The 23,455-nt window shown below is 39.3% G+C and overlaps 1 protein-coding gene and 1 pseudogene across 4 annotated transcripts in view; one reads left to right on the top strand and one right to left on the bottom strand.

Moving 5' to 3' along the window:
- The window catches only part of LOC139217526 (bis(5'-adenosyl)-triphosphatase-like), a 340,133-nt gene that overhangs the window by 280,949 nt on the left and 35,729 nt on the right, over window positions 1-23,455 (top strand). The gene's annotated exons all lie outside the window — the stretch shown is intronic.
- On the bottom strand, window positions 10,574-11,406 carry LOC139219638 (general transcription factor II-I repeat domain-containing protein 2A-like; annotated as a pseudogene).

Raw genomic sequence — 23,455 nt, 5'->3', positions numbered from 1 at the left:
AACAGGCTAAAACCAGCCCTGGCTGTTACTCACATCTGAATGTAATAACCTAAGGCGTAGATGTTGTCTGTCAGCTGTTCTGCATCGACAAAATGTACCTTCATGTGTGGGTTCTCTGGCTCATCGCTGAGCCAAAAGATTCTATGAGCTGAGCAGACTAGAAATATCTCCCTGAAAGAATCGTATGGGTAGTGATTGTCCCAGATATTAGTCAAACTCTAAGGCATTATCAGGGAAACAGAGTTATAGCTGGTGGAAAACTAAAAGTATTTTTAATTGTCTTAATTCTCTTTTCTTTTTCTCAAGTGGCCGTGGTATATGCAGGATAATTCCCTTCAAAGTATCCACAGTCAGGAACTTATAGACTTAATTTATTCAAACTAGCTTTATAGACAATAGCTCAACACTGATTAGAAAAACAAGTAAAGTAAATTTATTAAAGAAAACTTAGAGCAGCACAGTGGAAATGACTTGATCAAGTCAACTAAATATGGAGGAAATGTTTCGTTTGAACAACAAATACCATGAATGGTGAATTAGTAACAGGAACATAACAGAAAACAGGATAGGAGGCTTCTAATATCAATCTGTTTCTCATAAAGGCACCGTTGCAAATATATGACCACTGTTAGTCCATCCAGTTTTGAAAAATGCAAACTGAACCTTTGACTGTTGGCAAATATCTTTCAGGAAGTCACTGAATACCAACAATGATAATAATAAGCCAACATAACAACAGTGGATATGACTTCACAGTGCAATAAAGTAAAATACTTGTATCACAATATATTTGAATAAAAGTGCATTAACAGAGTGAAGTTCAGAAAACAGCTCCTCACAGTTTGACTAGTAAAAAGCAATTTATTACTGCTAGGCAAGGAAGTCCAGTGCTTTATCAGATGCAGATAATGAATGACAGTGAAGCCACAGTGAACGGGCTGTTTATCGCTGTAAAGGGAAGGGATGGGACTCAGCAGTGCACTGTATTGTCATTTTATTTAGATGAAGTGGAGCGCATGAGGCCAGTGCTGCTCAATTCACCTGGCAGGCTGACAGCAGCTCTGTGATACAGAATAGAGTCAACAGCTAAACACTGCTATAGCTATCTGTCTCTGTATTTGCTCCATCTCCCTGTCTCTTCCTCTGTCTCCCTCTGTCTCTCTATTGGTATCTCTGTATCCCGCTGATGTACCAAATGGCACATTCAATTTTCTTTACAGTGTCACCTTGCCCAAAAAGAGCTGCCACAGTGCATCATACTCGCTTTACTATGAGTGTGTCTTCCTTTTTTTCCAGGATTTTTTTCATTTTACTGTTTGCTTTATTCATTTTAATCCTTTGGAACCCTAAGCAATAGAGGCACTGTTAAGTGCTCTATTTCAGTCTTTTTGTCTTCTTACTGATTAGTTTAGCATTTTTCACAGCACTACTCAAATTCCATAAATCCAATGTTTATTGCTGCAGCAGTCCACTCTTAAGCTACAGTATCTCATCATTTATACAGTATATACAAATAAAGGGAGAAAATAGACTGAAAGGCAATAGCCTGTCACGGCTGTGGAAGACTCTACAATTCATACTGATGATTTTGCTGTTCTTAGAGCTGTACCAGAAATAGAGCTAAACGATCAGTGTTATCCTGAAGGTGGCACTACAGGAAAGGTCATGGGGTCAGTGAAATCACAAGTTCTCCATCGTTCTCCATCTGCCATCCAAGTCAAACTTCACCAGTTCCAACAAAAAAAAAAACTACATCTCGGGTTGGGTTTGTTGTTTGAGGCTTCAGGTTTATTTTCAAAGGTTATTTATTTCAAAATGTCTAATTTTCTCTCTTGATCCATTTGTGAACAGATGAAGAGTGCCACCTTCAGTTAGAAAATTCAGAAACCTTGTCCCCCATTGATTGAATTTTATTGAACAAAAACATGCTGTATGAATGTCATTTTTCTTAACTTTCTCAATGTGGGTTATCTTGCTTATGGCACGGCCATGTGAGACATATCAAAATACAGATAAACTATATTTTGTCTTTTTTAGTGTCATGATCCTGTATTTTGTCAAGTTCCGTTTTTGTCTCGTCTCATGTTGTCTTGTCATTTCCGGTTTTATTTTGTAGTATCATGTGTTTCCTCGTTTCAGTTACATTTACTTCCTGTCGTCTGATTGTCTGGCTCCTCCCTGATTGTTTCCACCTGTTCCCCATTACCCTGTGTATTTATTGTCTGTGTCTCCCTCTGTCCTGTGCCAGTTCGTCATGTCCATTGTCGTGCCTTCCTGTGATTTCTGGTTCATGAGTTTGATGTTCGGAGTACCGTTTTGGAGGTTTGGTTATTTTCAGTTGAGTACTTTGTTTCAAGCCTTGTCTTGCTCCTTTTGTTGTTTACTTTGATATTAGTCTACCTAGTCATTTTTAGTTGCTACTTTGTATTGTGTTTTGAGTGCCCTTTCTGGCCTGAGTTTTTCTGTTACGTTTTGATTTTGTTTTGTTAGATCACTCCTGTGTTTTTTTCACGGAGTCGCCTTTTGTTAGTTGTGGGGTTTTTGTCTTGGTTCCTGTTTTGCCTTTTGATTAAAGTTTCTTTGTGACTTTATTTGAGTCGAGCTTGTGGGTTCCTCAGTCTTGTCTGTCCGGTCCTTGTCATTTAGTGGGAAAACCACTTTTCTCTGAAGCTTTAGACAGCCGATGAGCACGTTATGTGATAGACGTGCAGTTAACTAGAAATGATGTATAATCTTGGTTGATTCATCCTGCTCTCCACGGCATATGTGAACTTGGTGAAAGTTTGTTACCCACACAAGAAAACTGTCTGGGATTATGGGAATTGCTGCATCACAATAAAAATTAAATAAGAGCACATGCAAATATGGTACTGTAGCAATGACAGCGGGTTTTCAGTCATTCTTCACCATAATGCAACAATTTCAAATGTCATCAAAATCAAAAAATAATATAGGATATGAAATTAAAAGAATATCTTTCTTAAAAGACTGAACATTTTGCAGATATCTTTTGATACTGCTTTTCAGTAGTATGCAGTGATACAGATGTCATAATTCACCAAGGATGACCTGAGTAGAACTGATGGAATTTGACGTAATATTTTTAAGGCACGCCAAAAACGATGTGCTACCCTTTACCTTTAATCCTAGACAACTAGACAAAGTGTAGGCAAGTTATGTCAGTATGGCAGCAGTGGTGCCGTGCATCAGATTTGACCCACATAGACTTCAGAATTTAATCACTGCAGTGACCTGCATTTTCTGCTTTCCCGTTCCCATTGTAGAGAAGGTAATGAATCTGTCTAGCAATCAGATAAACAATATACTATCTAGGACAGAGAATTGCAGAAAGCGTTCAGTTTGGACCCCTTGATAATAGGAATGCTGATACTGAGGTCGACTTGTGTCATCCATCTTTTTGTGTGTCCGTTCTGATACTTTGATATACACAGAGGCACAAAATAAAGGATAATTATGATTATTGTACCCTAATAATTTTTATTTGTAGTTATTTTTATTGTACTGGTTGATTATTGTCACCACAGCACAATTTTTTTCACCAGAGTTCAGGTCACAGATACCCTGTGTGTTTGTTAAATGTAGAAAATAAATAAAATAAAGAAAGCTGGTATGTAAACTGTGATGAATGTTTACAACAAACAGTTCAGGTAATAATTTCACTCTGGCCTTTGTTTTCTCTTCCAAATAAATGTGACTAATTTGTAAGCTTGTTTTAAATCTGTGTGATTGCTCATGTCTGTTATCCCATTGGATATATTTTAATAATGTCAGTTATTCTGAAGTCACAGCAATTGCTTTAACCCAGTTTTACACAACTAGCCCAATCAAAAGTAATGCATAATTTTCTGTGGTGGACTCCTCTAAGATGTCATTGGTTCAAATTTGTACTTCTTATTAAATGTCATAAAATTAAAAAGTAAACATAAGAAATGTAAACCACTAAATCTTATTATCCAAACTGAGTCACAATAGAATTCAAGAAGAGACAGGAAATACTCATCTTAAATCATTTCCTAGCTTTATCTACTCCATATAATACCATGCTAAAAAAGACCATTCTTGACTAACCATTTCTTAAATTGAATGATGTAACTCATTTACCACCAACACACCCATTCTGTCCAGTATGCTGAAGCTATATTGAGTAAAAATGTACAAAACAAATTTTGAGCACTACATAATGGATTTGTAAGAAATAGATTTGAGTGTGCAATCCTGATCATGCACACCCTTGTTTCTCAGTCTGCTCTCTTAATTTTCTCTAGTCGTTTAGACAGCACCTGTTGCAACTTTTGAAGGTTGCCTGCCAACCATGTTTGACTAGCAAGCAAGACACACACTCATCCGGAGGTCAAAATTTATTATTGTTATCCAACTAATCCCCTTAAAAAAATTCATGTTGGACTATTCTAAAAAATGCTGTCTGAATGTAGCCACCGTCCATAATAATTTAGTAATTAGTAGTAATAGCGGTAGTATTTGAATCATTTTGGAATATGACATGGAGCTAGATCAGATCACTATAAACCCAACCACCCCTATTCCAGTGTCTGAGGGCAGCATTCCAAAAAGTGACAATGAACCTCATTCATAAATGTTTTTCTTGTAATGGTACTACTTCTTTTTTCTGTTAAAAATATTCACAAAAACAAAAAAAGGAGACATAAGAACACCCAACATTTGGTTCAGAAAAATCAGGCAAGAAACGCAAGTTAACATTAAGCTTGGTGGCTATGATATGTAGCTAGTAACCACCTTTAGATGAGGTTTACCCTCAAAATTACGCTTCTGTAATGGCATCACTTTCCAACAAATTAAATGTGATCGTAGCGATTCAGTGCTAGCAAATTTTGATAAGATATTGATATTTGATATTAAGATAATAAAGGGCACCAAAAACTGCTCTCTAGCTCGATCTGGTGGTTAAAAATCCTACAGGGCTAACAGGTCGACCCTTTATATCTGGGTCAAAATGAACAGGTGACACTATTCTCTCAGTTTGAGTTAACTCAGGGGATTCAGACTGCCAAAAGCTTTGATCATTACAAGCCCGAGAATCACTGTTCAAATGGAATTACAGAATTTCTCTTGCATGCTCAAATAATCTGGTATGCTCATGATTATTCCTCATTTACACACAAATCTAATTCTGCTCTTAGACTCTAAAAAAGAATTCATGGGCTTAGTAGGTACAACTTGAAGTCAAGAGGTTTTTCAACAAAAAAATTGAGTTTGTCACATACACTCATTTAATTCAGTTAAAGAGTTGTTTTAACAAGTCGGTCAAACTTGGAACAAAGAAGTCTGTCTCTGCTTAATAATACACTGATTTTGAACAAACAATCCTGAGTTCACTTAACAATAGACAAGAATTAAGTGACTTTAACTTCCACTTGCGCCCCAAGCTCCAATTTAAAAGAGCCAATTAGAGCACGGTCTCCGGTCACATGATAGAGATCATTGCCGGGCGTCCCGAATACAGGAAATAATTCAAATTCAATTCAGAGACATTGAATAAATACAATGCAAAACTATTTTTATCTATGTTAGCATATAGTAAATACAGAAACACACTTTCTGTCATGATAATATCTGTTTATATTTCATTCTGTGTTCAAGTAGCATTTTTTTATTTGGATAATTCGGGGGTGTGGGCGGAGCCTCAGGGCCTCTCGTCACTGAGCAGACTTGCCATGTTGCCAGACGGCGCTTTCAAGAACTGAGAGGAACAAACGGGAGTTTGCTGATGTGCTTACATTTACACATTTATCATTAAGTTACTTGGTGAGTGTCATTTTTGCTTTGCTTCATTCACAATAGCTAATATCTCTATCCGCACACAGAGCAAGAAAGCTTGTACTTATCTACCTCAGCCAATGTGCACAGTTAGCTGTAGCTACATTAGCAGCAAGTGACGTTAATTGGCACTAAACCTGTTTAGCATTAGTTGTAATATCAAAGGTTAAGGAATACATGTATTGCCTTGTTTTAATGTAGAGTTGTCACATCTTATATGCAAGTTTGTTTAGACAGCTGCCTGGGTTTGCCATTTTACATTGGTGAATAAGCTAACACAACACAATGTGTCTGAAATAAAAGAGTGACGGCCTGCTCTTTTTGATGCAGCTCAGGTACATTTCTTCATAAAATGGTTGTAGATTTGTATTTGTTACAGTCCAGGCTTTAGGCATCATTATCCTTAAATCTTGTTTTCTAAGCATTTATTTATTAAGGCCATACTCAGATAAGCATTATTTCTTATTGCCAGGATGACTGGAAAGAAGGGAGGTCGCTGTCCGTGGCATAGTGGTGTATCTTGGGGAAAAGGAGGAGGATCTTTTCAAAAAGTAGTTGGTAAGTAAAACTAGACCTAATTGCTAAACTCTAAGACCCTCTGCTAAACTCTTTTTAAATGCAACAACCTAAACCACTTGCTTTAATTCTGATTAATTACCAGGATGGTGTACCAGGATGGTGGTGAAGTGATGAAGATCATCATAACCAGAGAACAAAAGTCCTGGAAGACCTAGATGTACCAAGGGCCTGTGGCTTTTCCCTCAATTTTTACCTGCAGAAGGGAGAGACAGTGCACTGTTCTCTCCAGGGAAAGATCACCCACGTTCTTCTCCCTCTAAGTTGACTCCCGCTGCTCCACGCTGCCACTTGCGGACCAGCACGCCATTCCCCGCTAACACAGTGACTCAACGGACCCTTTCCTCGCCGCCACCCGAGCCGGACCGAAACCCGCCAGGCGTGCAGGATTTACACACACCAATCGCTCGCGAAGCGATTTCAAGTAAGAGGCATTGTGTCTGGGCAGAGACAGATAGGATTTAAGTGTGCTACCTTTGCTTATAAGCTAAAGTGCCGGACCGCCGTGTCCCGTGTTACAACTGTGTGTTTGCTGCTGTTGTGTTGTCTCCTGCGTTGTTTTGTGCAAAAGCCCACGCAGGGACTTTGTCGTGTTTATAATCAACACATGGAGAGTCAGTAAACATGAGTCTATCAGTTAAAGGACTGGCGCCGCTATTGGTAAACAGAGTTCACCGATCGAGCCGCTGAGTGATAGACATATGGTTATTGTGCACTCTTGTGACGGTTAAAGACCATATTTGCAGTGTTTTGTGTTGAATGCTTTCCTTTCCTCTTTCTTCCTACAAACCCACATCACATTCACATACATACACGCATTCATACCGTTCCTTACAGGCACGGTCGGCGCCATTACAGTCTAACTCTAGAGTTCAGACTTGTAATTACAGTTGCCATTACACTTTTAGCAGTCAGCCCCTAGTGTTTAAGCTCGTAACTACCACCGTTACAACACCTGGCAGCATCCTGCCCCTAGTGTTAAGACCGGTAATTACAGTCGCTATTACACACTTAGTAGTGCCCTGCCTCTAGTGCTCAGGGAAGGGATTTCAGTCTCCACTGTACTCTCGTTCCCTCTGGTCACATCTCGCGACCTCTTCCGCCATCTTGGAATGACGTATTCACCTACGTGATTATGTCACCACTCTGCGGCCTCCTCCTCGCCCCCCTGTTCCTTCTCTCACACACACGCACACACACACACACACACACTCTCCCTCACACACAGATACACACACACATGCTGGATTCTTGTATATATCTTGCTTTGAGTGTTAACAATTTGTACTAATAGCTACTTTTAGATTGTTGGATAGCAGATGTTTATTTGAACTAGTATTATTGATTACAAATCATTGTGCTTTGTTGAATAAACTCTGTTATGCATTTAAAGAGTAGTTGTTTGTGATTACTGTGCATATATGTTGTGGTAATAGCTGGTTAAGATAGTCAGTGCTCAGATTCATGCCTTTCCACTCACTTTATAAATGTAAGATAGTGATTTAAATATCAACATTTTGAAGTGAATATCCTTTTTGAGATTGTATTCCAGTTTGTTATTGGTCCCTGATACCAGGGTGGTGCCCCGATATTATTAATTAATAAATAATTTTTTCTGATATTGATAAGTACACTGATAAGTGCTAAATCTTATTGATGATATTGCCAATAACTAAACTTGCTCCATCCAGTGCACAACAGTGTTATTTGTTGTACTCTTATAAAATTTGTAATAAATAACTTAAAAAAAACAAAATTCTAATGTTTCATTTATTCTGACTTTACTTACCTCATTAAAAATGAGTAGAAATAAATAAAATAAAGAGTTTAGAATAACTTATATGAACAAATTTGACAGCTTAATAAAACTAAAACATTTAGTTAAAAATTAAGTTGGTTCAACTCAAAAAAACATGTAGAGAACTATGCAAATCATGTTGGTTGTACTATACTAATTGAGTTCGTCTAGCTTTATAAGTGCCATGGGATTTACTCAATAATGGGTTCGTTGAGGTAACTTGAAAAGATCCATTCAAATTGTTACTACACCTTTTTTAAGTTGAGCCATTATATATTTTTTAGAGTGTACAAATCCATGCCTGTTTGCTCTCAAAGGTTGACTTGCAGAATTAGTAGTTCTCAAATTTGTTTTGTGCTCTCTCAAATCTTTTGTCATCCATGTACTTGCATATACCGTCACCCTCTTCAACAGGGAGTCCCATGGGTGCTTGGGGAAAATGACTCTGTTATTTTGCTTTCTGATGATAATGTTTCATTCCACTCTGTATCGTCCCAATCGATTCTCCCTGTCTCCCATCTCCATCCATTCCATTTTCCGCACCCACACCTCAGCGCACCACTGACTCTACACCAGCAATGACTCACTTCGCTATCTCTCTGTCTCCATCTCCAAGGTCTCATGGTCTCTGATACTGTCTGATACTATTCTTTATTAGATCCTTATTGATAGCTGTTCTTCTTCTACTGAGTGATCATAGTCAGGGTAGTTTCTTTTCATCGTTATTTGGCTTTGATTTATTATCCAATGTGCATGTTAGTACAGTATGTAGATGTTCATGGCCACATTGACAGGCTACAATTAGTCTCTTTTTATACTTTAATAGATAACATTTATATCTAAAATAGCCTAATTTGTCATATTCACCCCACCCTCCCTGGGAAAGGAAGGTCTGAATGCTTATTTCATGCCTTGACTAATAACCTGACCAGACTTTTAGTAACACAGATGATGGACAATCACTGCTGAGTGGAGCTGTCATTTATATGATACCACTGACCCCCCCCCGGCCTACACCATACATACATATACATATACACACACACACACATATATATATATATATATATATATATATATGTGTGTGTGTGTGTGTGTGTGTGTGTGTGTATATATATATATATATATACAGGGTTCACAAAAAGTTAGGGATATTTGACTTTCAGGTGAAATTTATGGAAAATGTAAAAAGTTAATGCTACAGTGATATTATATCATGAAAGTAGGACATTAAGTATCAGCATGCAATGGTAGTTTCTTCATCTTAAACAATTTATTGAAAGAAAATCTAACAACAGTGGAGGGTAAACGAGGGTAAACGTAAAATTGGGATGTGGCCAAAGGACGTCCACTCCTCTCCTTTCTGTGACTCTTCCAGTCTCTGTATCTCTGTTGCAACCTGCTGATGACACTCTGTGACCCTCTAAGCTCAGTGGACACTTCTGTCTGAGGACCTGTTTGAAGCCTCCAGTGTTGAGGTGCTGCTGATCAATAGTTAGGTGTCGTCTTGGTCTCATGATGTCAGAATGTGAACAGCATGATGAGGAGGACTGTTTAAATACCAATTCTAACTGAAGCAGGAAATGTATTGGTGGTGGTTCATCCTGAAATTTCACCTGAAAGCTGAATATCCCTAACTTTTTGTGAGTAGTGTACATATATATATATATATATATGTGTGTGTGTGTGTGTGTGTGTGTGTGTGTGTGTGTGTGTGTGTGTGTGTGTGTGTATACACACACGCACGCGCGCACACACACACACACACACACACACACACACATATATGTGTATATATATATATATATGTGTATATATATATATACATATATATGTATATATATATATACACACACACACACACACACATATATATATATATATATATACACACACACACACACACACAAATAAAATGTAAAAGCCATTAGATAACAGGATTTAGATAACAGGCATCAAAGCATGAATATGCAGGCTCATTGTACAAATTGTTTTCCAAATGCATTAATTTCTTAACACAGTAGAGAAACTACCTTTCAGTTTCAGTGGGAACAGTGTTGTTGATCTCCCGTTTTTGCCAGTGCATCAAAGTCTGGAGTTAGTTTTGTTGTGGCAATTCTAAGGATAGATTCGAGGTGTTGGTCAGTTAACTTGGATCTGTGACGGGCTGTGTTGATGTTCATGATGCTGAATGTCTGCTCACATACATAGGTCGAGCCAAACAACGTCAGCATCTTCTGTGCCATCCTCCGGAGGTTTGGAAACGTGGCTTCGTTAAGTGAAGCATAAAAGTCATTCAGTTTAAGAGAGTTGAACTTCTCCTTTAAGACGGAGTCAGACTGAAGATAGATCAGTTCCAATTGCAGCTCCTGTGGTGCTGTTTCAGGGTCTTGTGACGGGACAGGACACCAGCAGAAGTGACTTTTCAATTTTTTCAAAATCAGAGAACCGACAGCAGAATTCTCCGTGCAGGTCGTCCAGTGATTTGCTGTATTTCTTCGCGTTTTGGCCCGCCTCTTTCTGCATGGCTAGTGTGGGGAAATGAGCGAAAGATTTGTTTGAAATTTGTCTGGAGAATAAAGTCAGCTTGATTTGAAGGCTCTAACATTTGTGTACATGTCGTGCACAAACTGATCTTTCCCCTGTAGCTTCAAGTTCAGCTCATTCATGTGCAAAAATATGTCCACAGCAAACGCAAAGTCACAAAGCCAGTTCTTGTCGCGTAGCTCAGGAAATTCGTCGGATTTCCCCATTAACTCCAAAAATGCGCTAATCTCCTCTTTGAGCTCCCACACTCGTTGAAACACTTTGCCCAAATTTAAGCAGCGGACACGAGAGTGGTAAAGTAAGTCCTGGTGATCTGCATCGGTTTCTTCCAGGAACGTAATAAACTGACGATGCTGAAGTCCCCTTGCTCGTATAAAGTGAACAAGCTTTACGATTGGATCCACGACATGATTAAGCTGCAATATAGACTTACACAGAGCTTCCTGATGAATGATGCAGTGAAGGAAAATAACATCCTAATCTGGTTTTTCCTCCTTCACTTTATCCTGGATTCTTTTCAGCAGCCCAACCTTTTTTCCAGTTAAATTTGGCGATCCATCCATGGTGACATTGGCAAGTTTACACCAAGGTAGCTTCATTCTCTCGATGACAGCAGACACCTGGTTATACAAGTCCTCTCCCCGCGTTTTTCCTTTCAGGGACTCCATGGCCAAAAACTCCGTTATCTCAAAACTGTCGTTAACCCCTCGAATATAAATTAGGAGGTGAGCAGTGTCTTTTATGTCGTTACTTTCATCCAGTGCTAGAGAATATAACTTAAAGGACTCCGCCTTTTTGTTTAATTTGCTGGCTATATCTTCGTCAATGAGTTCCACACGGCAAGTCACAGTCCTGCGTGATAAACTGATTTTTTCAAACTTGCTTTTGCTCTCCGGACACAAGAGACCTGCTGTCTCTACCATACATTCTTTCAAAAACTCACCTTCGGAGAAAGGCTTGCTAGCCTTTGCTAATTTGAATGCCAGCAAAAAACTTGCCTTGGTACTTGACTCTTGAATCACAGTTGAAAAAGATTTTGCTGAGTCAGTAAATTAGCCGCCAGCCTCTGAGCCGTAGCCGCCCGCTCTTGTGTTGACTGTTTGCGAGCATAGTTAGCATGCTTCGTGGCAAAGTGACGGCTGATATTGTATTCTTTGAAAACTGCAACAGTTTCTTGGCATATCAAGCATACAGCCATTGATCGGACTTCAGTGAAAAAATATTTTGTTGTCCACTCTTTATTAAACACTCGGCACTCACTGTCTACTTTTCTTTTCTTTGCTCCGCTCATTGTAACAGAAGGGCCCCAAGTGCAAACCGAAAAAGTGAAGTAGAGAGTAATACACCACACCCCAACAAAGGTCAATGTGTATGGAGTGCGCCATCTATTGGGGAAACACGGGCATTACAGGGAAAAGGTCAAATGAATCAGGTTTAAATATAATAAAATTTAATTTAATCATATAATTTGGACAAGTTCGGCGGGCCGGATTAAAAAGCCCAACGGGCCATATATGGCCCGCGGGCCGTAGTTTGCCTATGTCTGGTTTAATCAGTTCAATCATAGTGTTTGAATCATAGTGTTTGAATTGCATCCTCAAGAGCAGTCACAAAACTAAAGTTCTTGAAATTTTATAGACGACTGACCTTCATGATGTACTGTCATATCTTTACCTAGTTGAGTGGTTCTTACCATAATATGGATTAGAATAGTGGTCAAATAGGGCTATTCACTATATAGAACTCTGTACTAAGACAAGACACAAATTAACAAATTAACTTGACAAGGTACACATTAATTGAATACCATTCCAGGTGACCACCTCATGAAGCTGATTGAGAGAATGCCATAAAAGTGTGCAAAGCTGTCATCATAAAGAATCTAATATAAAACATCTATATAATTCCATATGTATTCTTCCATAGTTTTAATGTCTTCAGTATTCATCTACAATACAGTTTTGCACAAACTGAGGTTTCTTCTTCGGTGGTGGAGTGGAGCAACTGAATTCAGTCCAACATACGGTGTACCCTCTCTTGTAACACTGTGACTGATTGTAGGAAATAGTAGGAAATAACAACAATAAACCAAAGTAAATTGATTAAAGTACAAAAATCAAGGGAAAGTGACCAAAAACATTTGAGTAAGTAAATTACATTACCTACTTTTGAAATACCCCGGTAGGGTATGAAGCCATGCAGAGGACAGGACAGAACTGGGTCACAGCCGGAACACGACACAGACTCACCTGGTGGAAACCCAGCATTTAGATAAGACTCATTGTAACGCAGGTGGAAAATGTAGGGCAGTGAAAAGTAGATCACTGGCTCAAAAATGTACTCAAGTAAAGAGCAGACGTACAGTTCAATAAAGAAACATGGAAAGTATTTGTTCCTTAAACAAAATTATTTTGAGTGATGTGCATTACTTGACTACTAGAGAAGAGAGTTTCAGTTTAAACAAACATGAAACTACATGATACTTGGTGAGTTTTAGAACACAGCGTCAGTGGTATTGATGTTTTCATCTAACTTTCAGCAAGACAGCAAGTAAATATACTTTCCAAAATGTTAAACTATAGGTTTGAATACACAAAAAATTTAAAGAAAACTTTAAAACAATACAACATGTTTTTGGTAAAATGATGCATTGGTGAAACAGCAAGGGCTCTGGACAAGAGACTGAACTAATAACAGAAAACAATATCAGCTGCCCATGAACATCACATCAAAGCTTCTTACAAGCAATGACTGGGAAGAGGTCAGTGGGCAGCCAGAAATTGATCAAAGACATTCACATCTGAGACTTGACACCATGTTTGAAGAGACATTGCCACCTTCTTACATATATTATCTCCATTTGCTGGGAAAGACTGTGAGATGCAGGGCAATGCTTGTAAAAAGCTAATAAGTGACCGCTGAGTTCAATTAATTTTGCTGTATGAAATGATATGATTGTATTAGGGCACCAATAAAATGTGCATAATTGCTGTGGACCTAACCAGATTTCTGTATAATACTACTTCCCTTTAGATGCTCTTTGAGGAAAAGTTATAGATATGTACCATATTTGTAAGTGTAAATCTTGTCAGTGTGAAGCTGCAGAGAAACTAGAATATAATTACCACAGTTGCACCTGACAATTTATTTCCTCCTCTAAATAGTGTACAGTGTTTATCATCTTGTCTCCCTATTCGTGCTTTCTTTGCCAGCTCCTTTTCATAGCATGTTCAGGCGTCTGTGTTTGTTTCACTGCTCCCAGGGATTCCCATCTGTCCTCACATGGTAAAACAGGCCTCACAATTTAGCATCACAGCTAGCTGCCTACAAGGAAGCTTGGCTTTGTCAAGTTTTTAAATGTTTTCCCCATAATGCCCTGTCAACAGCATTTGCCAATGATGAAACTGTTAATTATTTCACTGACTGTGAGATATATTGAGCATATTTAGCACAGCATATGGAAAAGACTATCATGTTGTACTCTTTTTGCATCTTGCCCATATTTTACAGCAGTTTGCAACTCTCTTTGTCATCTCTTTTCCTAAAACACACTACCTCACCCTTCTCAATATGTTAATCTAGTGTTACTCACCCAGGACCCTTTGATAAATTGCCCAGTGGAGAAAGGACCATCTGATGCACTGCCATACACTCGAGCAGTTACAGCTTGAACTCAATTTTCATTGTTAGCTAAGTGTGAATGTAGTTCAGAGGATGTCAGGGAAAGTGTTGATTTAGCCCTCGTTTAGCATGCAAATATATGTATGAAACCTGAGCTGTGATCGGCATCATATTCCAAATAACCTCCTTTTCATTGCAAAATTCATTGTTTGTCTTTGAATCAGTCAAGAGGCATCACACTCATTCAACATTGTAGACATAAGCCCAGATAATCAGCTGTTGTCTAATTTTAGTTCTGGGTTTTCATTCGTCTCTTGTGTATTTTGGAGTTAAGAAAGTCACAAATGTCACTAATATGCTAACATTTGGCAAATGTCATGAATATTGAATAAATATGGAAGAACTGAATTCATGAAAATGTATGACAGTAAATTAGATATTACATTTCACAAATGATTGATTCTGTCTTGTTGTCTGAGCTAAGGCTGAACTGACTTTAATTTTACAACAACAACAACAACACATACCACTACACTTGTGTCAAAACACGTGGACCTATTGTTTTCACGGTACAGAAACAGCTGCACCATGACTGCTTTTTATTTTATTTCATATTTATCTGTCTGATTTTACGCTGGTGAACAAAGGATGACGTAGGGCTGCATGGCCTTCTAACACATACACATGCTTTATTTTTCCCGTAGTTTCCGTTTTTTGAACAGTAACACAGAATGATGGTTACAATTGTATACAATTCAAAATGGAGCCAATTAAATGTATCTACTATAGTCACGGTATAACAAGATAATTACTTATACTGACATAGTTTTGTATTGTGAAACATTTATTAGTAGTGTACGATAGATGTTTTTCACAGCAGACATTCTGACATGTCCTAGCAGAAAGAGCACAGTTGTAACTAATGACATTAATGCTGGCTGCATATAGTTTAGGTGAGCAAAGCTCAGGTCCAGCCCTGATATTTTGCACACTGGAACAAAGCCATGCCATCAATAACACCTAAGCATTCCCTGATATGACAAGTCAAAATCCTGTTGTCATAAAACTGAATTCTAAACTGATATCAATTCATGTGTGTGTGCTGTCCCTGAGCAGAGCACTAACTGCAGCTGTCACTTGCTGTGAGTTGCATGGCAACATCTAAGGTCTTGATGCATGTTACAATTAATGTAACATCTGATCAGCATTTTTTCCCATGCAAAATCTTTCTCCAGGACAACTGATTTTCCAGGATATGCTGCTTTTTTTGATTTTTCTTTCCAGACTTTTCAATGAAAGCTGCATGAAAGAATCTCAGCTTTTTCAAAGGGAGACCTGAGTTGCTGGCTGAATGCCAGAACCTGAGCGATGAAGGCATGTAAAGTGTTTTGTGGAAATGGAAGATGGCAGTATTTTGTTAGCATTTTCCATGGATCACATCACAGTCAATCCAATAGCTGGCTCGTTGTGTCAGCTGAATTGCTCTGCTGTCATACTTCTTATGGGTCTGTAAATAGATTCATGGACACGCTGTCAACTCTCAGATGTCAGCTTGTCACCACCACCGAATGTCTGCTCTTCAGCCTCATTTGACTGCCACTTTACTTTCTTGTTGGAATGCCAGGGAGAGATTTCAGGTATTTTGTGTATCATAAAGAGTCTGAGATCATTATCGAGGTCAGTGTGAAACTCTTCAGTGTCCGTAATGCACTCTGAACCAACAATGCCCCTGTGGTTCAATAAGAAGAATTTGATGGAAATTGGTTGCACTGCACAATAAACACCCACACACTGCATGCATAGTGGAGGTCAACAATTGTGTATATTCATAACGTCACATCAGGATGTGAGGCAAGTTTTCCATTGTGTTAGAACCAGGAGGACAGAAAATAATTTCCCAGTTCTATTCTAGATTTGGGAAATTATTTTCTCAAACCTAGAAGAGAGCCGGAGACGCTTTTTTTTTTCTCTCAATTTTTTGGTCAACTACATGATGTGTGGTGGCGTCTGTGTGTCCGCAATGAGCAGAAGGGGGAGGGTGGGGGTTAAAGACACAGCAAACAGAGATAGTGAGAAACAGGAGGGAGGGAGACTCGAGAGAGAGAGAGAGAGAGAGAGAGAGAGAGAGAGAGAGAAAGAGAACAGCCACTACAGAGACAACACGCTGGAAAGGTGAGAAAATGAGTGACCGCAGAAAACGCTGTAAATAGTTACAAGTTTAGAAATATTATACATACAAACAGAGATTGGATGTTTTTGTCAAATTGAGATGGGTATTTGTTTTTTACTTTAAAATGTATTTTTTGTAGCACTCTGATAAGCCATGTAAATAATAAACATTTGATATAATGTATGTTTTGTACATTAGTATTTCATTTTACACATACATTTTTTACATTAGTTTTGGTAATAAATTAATTTAAGCAACAAAAAATCGGAGGAGCCACTTGGGAGCCGAAAGAGGCGGCTCTTTTTAGTGACCCGAGCCATAAGAACCTATATAGCGTCAGTTCATAACAGTGTTATCTCAAGACGCTTTCCATGAAGACCAAACTCTTTAATTAAGAGACCCAATGATTCAGGAATTCAAAAATAAGGATTCGAGAATCCCCACTTGAGCAAACATCAGATATGTCTCCACATGAAATAGTACAGTGCAGATCCAGCCCTGTGTCCATAAATGAAAAACTAAGCAAAATTATTTGTCCTTTGTCCAACTGTCCTCTGGCTAACCTTCCTTTATATGGTTGTCATCTTACTAACATTCCTTTTCATATACACACAAGGAAAGATGTCACATGAAAGATGACATGATACCAATTTGACGCAAACTTGTAAAAAGTATATACAAATATAAAAGTTGCTATTGAATCATTATACAAGTACAAAGCAAATTAAATGTGATTAGGTCATCTTACAAAGAAAAAAAGCACTTCTCACTTTTTCTATAGACTTCCTTCCCAAAAACAAGTAAGTGGACCATTCAACAGTTTTTGTAACAGTAGTGTTGGCAGTGCACTATTTTGTGATTCACTGTAAAGAGTATTTACTGCACTGTATAATTTTTTGCAATGCCAGCACTGTGGCTTTAAAGATGGAAGCATTTTTTGGTTCAGTCCACCACTTTGATCTAGACTAAAATAGCTCAACACCTATTCAATGGACTGCCATAAGATGTGGCTTTGACATTCATGTTTCCCTCAGGATGCATTGTAATCAGTTAAATGATCCTGGGACTTTTTCTTTTGTGCCATCAACCTTTTTTTTGGTCCAGTATTTTTGTCTCTGACCACTGCCTCCAAAATGAATGGCATTCCCTCTGGCCTCAGCAATACTGGCTGATTAGTATTATAACATCATGCTGCAAAACATTACCATTGTGATCATGTTGCCATGCTGATTTTAACATTTTAGCAATACAAGTCATATTTTTGAAAGATTCATTACGTAGTTTATTTTGGAGCAGTTGCACTGATTTCCCCAATTTTCAAACCCAAATAGTTTTCACACTAGAAACACTTTTTTTTCTCCAGTACAAACACACTCCCGACCTGAGGGTAGGCAGGTATTGAAAAAATATAATTCGTAAACTGGTATCACAGTCAAGGCATCAGCACAAGCGCCAGCAATGAACATTTTTGAACGATACCCAGTCCTATAGCCATTACACTGTGAAATTAATATATTATTCAGAATGATGAGTTCAAATCACATCAGCTGAAAAATGTGTCAGGTCTGGTATTTTTCAATTTAGCATAAAACAAGCATCAATGATAAGAGAATTTTTGACAATGACATAATGTCAATGCCTGCAATCAGCTGTGTAAAAATTATGATAGAAAAGGTTGATGTAGAATTACAATATAGCAAGACATTCCTCCAATTCACAATAAACATACCTCTTCTTAATGTAAAGGTTTTTATTTACAAGATTTTAGCTGCTGCTATATGCACACCCTTCGACAGGAGAAGGTAGGGACAGAACTATCGACCCTGTGATATCAGTAGACAACCCACTCTACTCTATTGTCATTTTTACATGTTTCAAATATTTCTATTGTTAAAATATGTACCTTTTATTATTTCAAGAATGTCATAATCTCAAAATAAGACAAAACATGACAAAAAGGCTGCAGAATTGGTCATTTGTTTAAATACCTAAAATGACTTCTATTTATGTTGTCTTGACAAGCACCCTCTTGTTGCCATGTAAATCTCAGAAGCATAATAAAATTGTTATTAGAAGTCAAAGAGGGCGGGTGGGCAGTTGATTATATCTGACTTCTGAAAGGTCCTATTATGATTTACCTCTTTTCTGTCATAATGTTACAATGTCATATTTTCATATTAAATATGGCCAAAGTTTCAAATAAGGAGGTAAACATATTAATATAACATAAGACCCTGTAAGGAAAAAAAATCAGTCTGCTCTGACCACCAGATTTTCAACACTTTTTATTTACTTTATTCCTACTTTTGCGATCTGATAACAGCTCCTGGCTGATTGTCTTATATGGTCATCACCTCTAGATATAGTACAACAGTGCAAGCTCAAGGATGAGTCAATACTGGCTATCCATGACATGACTTTAGAAGTGCAGCTAAACTTGGTTATAGTGTTTCCTGATGAAACATGGTGCATGGTCAGGCCTGTGAGAGCTGACTGGGCTTTTTGGGAGGAGGGGCTTAAAGAGACAGGAACTAAAATGGAGCATCCAGATAGAAGGCGAAAAGACCATTGCGCTGCTGGAAAATAACAGTTGAAGATGCTAATTAATTGATGAATGTATTGCAGTGCTCTCAGAAGGTGGAATAAGATGCATTTATTATCTCTCTTTGTAAACTTACTTAGACGTGAGACCAACATATACAATTTCCATCACATTCATGTGACATGATACATATCTGTGGGGGGCTTTTGCTGCCTAAGCTGATTGTAACTGTAACTCTAAAGGTGACTGGTCAGTAAACACACAAACTGGTATTTTGGCTCCCTGAGTCCTGTGACCTATTTTGCTGTTTAGGTGTAAGGACTTGGTGGTAAAAAGAGAGATTTGTGGTGGGAACAGGTGGACACATTCTGATCCCGCTGGCAGCTTCTTTAACCTATCAAAATAAGACTTTTGGACTTTTACCAAATGACTTGGGGATTGGAGTTTTTTCTATGTGAACGCAGGAAGAAAATCAGCAGCAGCCCCTTCTGATTCTCTCATAAGATGCTGCTACATTACTCCATTTTCCCCCTCCACGGTTCTATTCCTCATGAGAGTGTCTTCTTTACAATTCCTCTATTTGAAACATTGTGAACTTAAAAAGCACCCATGTATGTCAGTGTCCGATGGGGACTGTCACAGTTGCATAGGAGCATGGGAGAGGACATGATAGAAGCCCCCAGTTAGGCTGTTTTTAATTTCTTCAGGGAATGCGGACAGAGCCATGCTCAAGCGGGGGATATTTTAAACATGTCTTTTCCCGTATTTTTATAACATGTCTCCGTAGTGCAAATGACTTTGGTTGTGTGGTGAGGGGAGCTTGGAGGAAAGGCACTGAAAATGGCTTCCATCCATAGTCCCTTCTGGGAGTGGAGGCAGAATAGTGAAGAGTGGGACGGTGAGAAGCTGGCCGGGTATGGTTATGGAGGACAGTGTGAGTGTCCCCAGCTGATCAGTGTCCTCGCTGTACTCTCCATCAACAATGCTCCTGTGGTTCAATTAGTTGAATTCAATGGAAATGGGCTACACTGCACAATAAACAATCACGCATCGTAACTTAATGGGGGCCACAGACAGAAGTGGGGATTTGAAGGTCAGAGATGCACAGCACTTGAGTCAATCGTGGGATATAAAATTATAGTTATTATAGTTCAGTCGAAGTTTTGAAAAAGAGGCATAGTACAGCAGAGGCAAGGGTTTGCTTCAGCCCACTCAGTCTCTGCTCTATTGATGTAAATATTTCCTCTATGTTGCTGTCACTCTGCTAGCAATTTGCATCAGGTTAACATGGGTTTTACTGTCACTTTAACATCCCCCATGACTCCATCCACATGCTCCAGCTCAGCTGCCCCAGCTGCCCCAGCTGCCCCACTGCAGAACATGCTAGGGCCTCTCTATAGATGCCCACCTCAGCGGGCCCTCTCCTCCCCTACCACAATGATGACTCTTTCCATGATGGAGAGGGACGTTAACAGGCTTTTCAAGAGGTAGAACCCCTGCAAAGCAGGTGGGCTAGTCTCTTCATCTACCCTGAAGCACTGTGCTGATCTGCTGTCTCTGGGGTTCACAGACATTTTCAACACCTCACTGGATATATGTGACATACCAAGCTGCCTCAGGACCTCTACTATAAACCCCATCCCCAAACAACAAAGGACCACAGGACTTAATGATTACAGACCCATTGCCCTGACCTCTGTGGTGTGGTGAAGTAATTTAAAGCATCTTGTCTTATACACTTCTGGCATTGTGTTTATGTGGAATTGTTTACTCAGTGGTTTACATTCATATTGGTGACAGTTACTGTTAAACTGTGGCATTTCTAGCGGTACATTTGGTTTTTGCACTATTTATCTAGTAATTAGTATAGTATGTATTACACACCACATTTCAAGAGGCAACCATGCTATTTCTTGAATAAATATGCATTCATGAGTTGGAAATAAACTACATAATCTGTGCCCTGACTTCAGTCCATGAAGACTTAAGTGAGGCCAGTCTCTAATGGTCTGACAATCAGTTTGCAAAGCACAAGCTTTTCTCTAGCTCTATGATTTGGACACAGTCCAGCAGTCATTAGCAAGCTAGCCTGACAAAAAGGAAGTTTCCACTCAGCAGGTCCAGATCTTGATCAAAAGTCTTGACTGCCCAAATCGAAAAATCGCTGAATTATTCTGGACAGAGGTACAGTGCAGTCATTTGAAAATAGTAGCTGCTTGATGACATGCTTTTGAGAAATGATTAAAGATGATTACCCCCACAGTGGGAGGGAGTTTTTTCTCTAGAAGGCAGTAATATGGAAAGAAAGGAAGGAAACAAACAGGCTGTTGAGTTACTCTTTAAAAAAAAAAAAGGCTTACGGCAGAGAAGGACCTCTGGTGTAAATGGAATTTTTTACCTAGAATCAGAATCAGAATCAGAATTCCTTTAATAATCCCCAGGGGGAAATTGCTTTTTGTTACACACAGCTCCAAAAGAATAAGAATAAACTTCAAACACAAAAGTAAATCAGGTGAGTCCAGAGTCCAGAGTCCTCTCCTCTCTGGTGAAACAGTTTCCGTACTGGGTGAAGTTGGGCAGTACCTTTGCCATGGTGACATGGTTGAAGACACCCGAAATAGCAGTGAGTGCACTCGGGTGTAGAGTCTGTACCTGGGCTATGGCGGAGTGGATGACGTCACACGCCGCAGTTGGGTTGGCAGAAGGAGGAATGTAAACAGTCACCATGACAACATGTGAAAACTCCCATGGCAGGCAACGTGGACGAACACCAACAGCAAACAGTTTAATGTCCGGGCTGCAGATGCGCTCCTTGATAGCAATATGAGCAGGACTGCACCACGTGTTGTTCACCAGAACAGCAAGCCCCCCTCCTTTCCGTTTACCGCTCCTGGTGCAATACCAGTCGGCCCGAACAGTTTGGAAGCCACCAATGGAAACATTGTCGTCGGGATGCAGCCATGTCTCCAAAAAGCACACCAGACTACACTCCCGGTACTCCATCTGACTCCTGGCTAACGCTGTTCGCTCTTCCATCTTCCAGCGATCTCACGTTGCCCATAGTAACGATGGGGAGACAGGGTTTATATTTCTTTTCCTCCATACGCCTCTGTTGTCTCCTTCTGGTTTCTCTCCTCCGCTGGTTCTTCTTTCATCTGCAACCTCGGTGTGTTTTCCTCCACAATTCTTCTGGAATTTGTGAAGATCTCGTGGTCAAGATGCCAGCAGGTTTCAGAGCAATCAGCTGATCACTCGTGTAGCCAAAACGGCTACCAACGGCCATATGTTTACTGCACCCGGCAGAGTTAAAGTAGTACTTTCACAGCAAAAAGATGACAAGAGCTCTCTCCACCAGCATGTATTGGAGAGGGAACGTCTTAAAAACATATTACCAGCAAAAAAAAGTAAAACAAATAATTAAAAAGATAGTTAAAAGTAAGAAAAAATAAGAAAACGAGCAGGAGCAATCGTAACAGGCAGCATATACTTCTGCACATGCGCACTGGAAACAGTCTGGTTCTGTGTGGAGTTTGCATCCCCTCCCTGTGTTTACGTGGGTTTTCTCCGGGTACTCCGGCTTCCACCCACAGTCCAAAGACATGCAGGTTAGGTTCATTGGTGACTCTAAATTGTGAATGGTTGTCTGTCTCTATATGTCAGCCCTGTGATTGACTGGCAACCAATCCAGGGTACACCCTGCCTTTCGCCCAAAGTCAGCTGGGATTGGCTCCAGCCCCCCCTCGACCCTGAAAGATAAGCAGCATAATTAATATATGGATAGATATTCCTCAAAGGCTCTTCTATCATGCTGCTACAAAAATATTGCAATGACTGTATTTGGAACATAGATTTTTAATCCCTTGAAAACCAGCTGTCCAGCTTGAGCATTAAAACTATAATTGAATAGAAATAATTGTAAAAACAAAAAAAGTTAAACTTTTATTCATTTGAAAAAAACAGCTATCAAATAGCAATTTTCGGAGACACCCTCCCCCGTGCGACGGGGGAGGGTCAAATATTATGAAATAGATTGTGTAAGAGGTACTGGTTCTGTAGCAGCAGATAATAATTTTACTCATTTGAAGAGAGGTGGCAGATTTGGCTCCCTTATAATGAGCATACAGAAAACATAGCCAAAATTGCGACATACCCAATGTATAATTCCATCTGACCCATCCCTGTACTGCACTGTGCACTCCAGCGCCAGTAGATGATCAGTCAGTCAGCGTCTGGCCTTTTTGGGCCAACCGGCAGTTTATTGGACTTGCACGGACCCCAAGCTCCAGTGCTGAACATGTTTTCCCGGGCACAAGGTGCCACCGATTAGCTGCCATCACTGCTGGCATTTTGGTGGAGAGACACAGCAAGGTCAGATTTATAGCAT

This window comes from Pempheris klunzingeri, chromosome 2 (genome assembly GCF_042242105.1).
Source record: "Pempheris klunzingeri isolate RE-2024b chromosome 2, fPemKlu1.hap1, whole genome shotgun sequence".
In the NCBI taxonomy this organism is placed as follows: Eukaryota; Metazoa; Chordata; class Actinopteri; order Acropomatiformes; family Pempheridae; genus Pempheris; species Pempheris klunzingeri.
The sequence above is the reverse complement of the archived record's forward strand: the minus strand, read 5'-3'. Positions and strand labels throughout refer to the sequence as shown.